Below are 5,704 nucleotides of genomic sequence, written 5' to 3' on the forward strand. Positions count from 1 at the left end.
AACAGACTCTCAGCCATGTTAAATGTTATTTCGTTTTACCACGGCAAAAGAAGGCAATTTTTTTTCGATTTAACACGAGTTTTTCGATTTAACACGCTTTAACATAGATCATGAATACCCCTAATAAATGAATAATTAAATAAATGTACTATTAACTAGAATCAGATATTTTAATCGTCTCACATGATAATGCTAAATTATGTAAATAAGTTTCCCAGCAGGTAAACAATTTATAGTTTCATATTAATGGTGAGAGCCAAGCTCGACTGTTATTAGAACGACAGCTCTATTTCAACAGTATTTATCGCTGCAGGCTGAACAAGTCCATGCAACTGTCACACAAGTTTTAACTGGAGGAAGCCGGCGGTCGGCTTAAATCAGGACAACTTTAATTCCGTTCCTGTACCGACGTGTTCCAAGCCTATAGCGGCATCAAAATTGTTCCCTTTTATAATCCAGTACTCGTTTAATTTTTAAACTATATTTTTTCCTATCTGCATAAATCTGTGAATATAGAACTAAAGTATATAAACATATAATTACATAGTCGTTGATTAGTTTTACCGACAGCAAGATACCAATTATTTTTATTGGAAAATATTAAACAATAAAAGAACCTGAAAATTCAGAGACCTGTTCTGCTCAATTGTAATGGATTTAAAGGTGTCGTTACTTCTGAATTTGTTGACTAAAATACCATTTCAGAATCCCAAATATGAGCATTTAATGTTTTTTCGAGACTTTGATACTTGACTTCCTCTCCATTATGCTATTATCTTAACGATCAAACTGTCAGCAATCATGACGTATACACATCAATACATGTCACTCAATAGTCAGAGACAACGGTGTTAAGGATCCATCATCATCTATTACTGCATGTTCAATAGGCCTAATACCCACCTTACTATAGCTGATAGATTATTAATTTAGATTGTTTAACTCAGATGTATAGCTATGGCATCACTGTATGTGCGGTGTAGGCTGTGTATGTTATGCGTCGCTTGAGACAATGATTCGATTCGCTGGACATCTCATTAGGATGAAATTTGGAATTATTACAAACTACGAAAGTTAAATAGCGACACCGAAATCAACGAGACACTTGAGCTTGAATTTGGGAAATTAATCCATCGATATTTGAATTAATTACACTGATTCAAAGATGTAAAAAAAATTCGAAATTATCGTCAGTTAATCTGATACGATGGTTTGATTTATTAACTTTCATCATTGAAAAGAGCTGTTCGCATTTAAAAGTACTACGAAACACACAAATTAATCTTCTTGCGAATTTTCTAAGCTGCGGAAAATGTCTTCATCGAGGTGTTTTTTTTGTAGAAATCGCACAACTCCACGTCTTCAAATTTAGATTTTAGGAGTGACTCTCCTTGAATCTCGATCAACTCCATTTGCAAGTGTATTGTTGTAGCAAATAAATTGAATGTCTTCCATGTTTTGAAATCGCTAAATCTGTTCGAAAATTTCTCCGACAGTAACTTGAGTCCTTCAGCTTATTGAGCATAAGCAATATTTTCATACTCAGAGAGCGTAGTGAAACGATAACTGCTACCAGACAGCATCTGTGCCTCCCACAAGATTTTGTTCTGAAACGCTTTCAAATGGCTGTACAAATCATTTATTAACTCTCTTTGTTTGGGAAGTTTTAAATTTAAATCATTCAAATAGCCTGTAAGGTCGACCAGAAATGCTAAGTCATATATCCACTTTGGGTCACTCAATTCAGATAGTGGTTTATCTTTCATTTGCATAAAATCTGCTATCTCATTTCTAAGCTCGTAAAACCGTTTCAGCATTTTCCCTTTGCTTAGCCATCTGACTTCACAATAATATGTTACGTCATCATATTCGGCTGATGTTTCATTCAAAAATGCCTTGAACTGACGATGGTTAAGCCCTTGGGATCGAATAAAATTGATGGTTTTTACTACCACATTCATGACATTCTAAAGTCATAATATTCTGGACTTAGAACACAAGTTCTGTTGGTGGATAATGCAATGAAGAACTATCAAATCATCTTTTTGCACATTTAATTTAGTTGCTTTTTCATTCAAAATTCCGATGAAACCTTTAAGTAAGCCGATCATACAAGGTCCACCATCTGTGCAGACGCCATCTAATTTTGACCATGGCAAGCCAAAACTTGTGAATACCTTTTGAGCTTAAAATGTTCTCTCCTGTAGTGGTTTCTTTTAGCGGCTGTAAAGCAAGCAATTCCTCAGTAACAGTGAACTCTTTCTCAACACCTAGAATAAATATAGCCAGTTGAGCTATTTCGGACAAATCGGTGTTCTTGTCGAATGCCATGGAAAATGATTCAAAACCAGCCTTACTGTCAATCAATGTTGTTTTTATATCATTAGCTATCATTTCTATACGTCGGACATCAGTTTGTCTTGACAAACTAATTTTTCCAAATTCATTTTTCTTTTCAGGACACAAAATACTGCAAATTTATAACATACACTCCTTTATAAATTCTCCTTTGGCAAATGGTTTTAATGATTTTGCCAATTTTGAACTAACTATAAAACTAGCTTTCACAACAATATCATGTTGTGCTCTTTGTTTATGCAAAATTTGCTGCTGTTTTTTCCAAATTTGCGGTAAGCTTCTGGATTTTGTCTTTTCTTATTTGTCCTGTCAGTGCAAAGTGTAGCATAGGATGGTTAGTTGAGTAATACCACTTTATATTAAATTATTTCATCACTAAAATGGATTCATTACACCACGGCAAACAAATAGGCTTACTATTGTGCAAGATAAAAAAAGAATTCTTCAGTCCTTGTTTATGCTAAATAAAATGCCTTTTGGCTATGAAAAAGATTTTGTATCCTCTACCAGTACCTCACCGACGTTCAATATATACGTATTTTGGTATTGGTTACTGATGGGGGGGAGGGAGTTAGTCCGGCAAGTGGGCCTAGTGGTCCTTTTTTCCTACCCTTTGAAGTTACCACCGCGTATTAACCAAGGTGGAAGCGTCAAAAATAAATATTAACCAGGTAGGAATCGAACCCGCAACGTTCCGAACCGAGCGTTCTGGGCCCAAGTCCCTCCCCTCGCATCATATCATATACTGACAAACAATTAGACTGGCGAATCAACTCTCTTAAATAGATCTTCCTGAAAATTTCTCTTAATGTACAGTTTTTTTTTTAAATTGTAGTTATAGAAAGATGTCATTCAGTTATAGAATTCGTTCGTTCGTAGTTTGTAGTTCATTGTATATTAATAAATATTTTAATTATAAAATATTGGTAAGCTTCAGGCTTCAATACGAATGAAGTGTCGAGAAGATCAACCATTTTATTTTCCCTTTAAGATATGACAATAACACTAGTTGGTTTATATAAATATCCCTGGACTATTCTGTTCAGAACATTTTAAATAATACCACCCCTATAATAGTTTTACTGGATTAGGAACCCCAGCCACACAGAAAAAGGTCAAATTAGCCAAGGGAAGTAGTTGGGTTAGAGCTAATCCTCAGGCCAACTTTTAAAGCTTGTCTTCCCTTGGTGGCATTGTATATGCCAGGTTTATTGCGGATAGGGGGTGGAATATAAACTAGCTCACTGGAATTCCGTTCTTACTAACTCTCCACTCCAGCTCCTCCGGCATTTCTCTTTGCGGTTTAACAGCCCCACAACCATGTATTATCAGCATACCTCTACGCTTCTATGAATGGCTGGAATCGTGAATTTTGAATGGGTTCTATGCTGAATTATCCTTTGTATGTTGAACTATTGTAATCGTAATAAATTGCTAGGAAAGCTACTAATGGGAAAATAAGTACAAAACTTATGATGCTGTAGGGTGAGTCTTTTAACTGGAAAGTTTATGAAATTGATTCGTTTATTTCTGAAACACGTTAATGATTTTTTTTCTTAGTTTGTGTTAATTACCGAATCATTGTTCCTCTATTTGAAGACGTGCATTTATTATTTTTTATGTTGTAATTTTTATTTGAAATTCCATTCATTGGGGGAATATGACGAGCGACAACGTGAATACAGTTTCTGCAGCAAATGAAACTACCAGGTAATTGTCTGCACTACTGGCGACACTTTTGCTCTCCATACCATACCTCTCTATTTCACAGACGATATGCACAAGAACTAAAATAAAATATTTTGCAAATCCATGGGTCAGCAAAAAAAGAAAATGGCACTCAGATTTACATATGACTGGTTTACAAGACCACATATAAACATCATACAAGGTATTTCATGACAAACTTTACCACCAAGCCAACAGAAAATGGTTAGTGTATATGGTAGTGATTTTGTTGTGGATAATTTTAATATAAGAAGAATTAGATATTTGTGATTTTAAATAAAAAATAGATTTTTAACTTATAATTAATGAATGACCTGGGCAGAATAGCATGCAAAAGTAATTCTAAATTAATGTGAGGAAGAATTTATAATTGAAGATGTCCTTTAGGATGGCTAAAATGGCCGAAACGTTGGACTGTTAAAATAAAAAGTGTTGAGACAAAAAAGGATACAAGTTTTGATTTATTTAATAAAATAAAATATTTCGCAAATCCATGGGTCAGCAAAAAAGGAAAATGGCACTCAGATTTACATATGACTGGTTTACAAGACCACATATAAACATCATACAAATTGTCATATTTCATGACAAACTTTACCACCAACGCAACAGAAATTTACAAGACACGGCTACATTGAATATTCCCCACAGAAGACTAAAAAGAAGCTGAACGAGGGATCTCTTAATCTAACGGATCAACTGAATCAGAGTCTATATCATGCCACTCATGTTATTGTTATTATTTTGTAATATATCACATTTTCTTATTTCTATTCAATCTGAAGATACATGTGAATTAATAAAGAAAGTTGTGATAAACGACCATTTCTAAATTGTTTTTTTTTTTAAATATTAATATATGTGATGAATGGCCAATAGGTTAATTAAGATAAAATTATTTTCATGGAATATTTATATTAATGTTTTATTTTATTCATTTTCAGGAATTCAGGAATTAGATGCTACATTTAGTCTTCAACAAAAATGGTAAGTTGTTTAGCTTTTAGTTTTCCAAATATTAGTTGAAATACACTGTTTTTGATTCCTTTATGTTATATTTAAACTCTTTGTGTAGTGAAACAATACGACTGATATTTATTATATTCTTTTAATCAGTAGGGAAAAGTTGCTTAAAGTTGATTTTTAGAATTTATTGTAACTTTATTATGAAGAAAATAATATTTGAGATAAAAAATGCAATTCATTGCACAACATTTCCCGTAATTTGCCAAATATTGATTGTCCTTGTTGCATTGTTAGATACAGTATTTATTAATTTTCTTGTGTAGAGAATATACTATATAGGATAATATAGTTCTTAATTTCAACAGGCATGTATGAAGTGTATTCAAACATATTACCTATATTATGTATTTTTTATCATCAATCAAAAGAAAAATATATGACATTTTTAAATATATAAAAATTTATACTTCATTCAAGAAACATTTTTGAAGTTAGAAAAAAAGTATATGATTATCCTGAAAAACGATAGTGGAAATACGATTTCTCTTAAAAGATGGGTTGATTTTTTAAAGTATTAGGACCGTATTAAGAGCATATAGATAACATGAAAAATTCATTTTAGATTAAAAATACTCTAGAAGTTATTTCACTT

At 32.7% G+C, this 5,704-nt stretch overlaps 1 long non-coding RNA gene across 1 annotated transcript in view; it reads left to right on the forward strand.

Annotated features, from left to right (window-relative positions):
* The window catches only part of LOC136796290 (uncharacterized), a 532,642-nt gene that overhangs the window by 154,504 nt on the left and 372,434 nt on the right, over positions 1-5,704 (forward strand). The window contains exon 2 of the long non-coding RNA XR_010843995.1: positions 5,031-5,073. This is a non-coding gene — a long non-coding RNA (uncharacterized lncRNA). The remainder of the gene's footprint in view (positions 1-5,030; positions 5,074-5,704) is intronic.

This window comes from Halyomorpha halys, unplaced genomic scaffold (assembly GCF_000696795.3).
Source record: "Halyomorpha halys isolate HHAL.00 unplaced genomic scaffold, Hhal_1.1 Scaffold232.1, whole genome shotgun sequence".
In the NCBI taxonomy this organism is placed as follows: domain Eukaryota; kingdom Metazoa; phylum Arthropoda; class Insecta; order Hemiptera; family Pentatomidae; genus Halyomorpha; species Halyomorpha halys.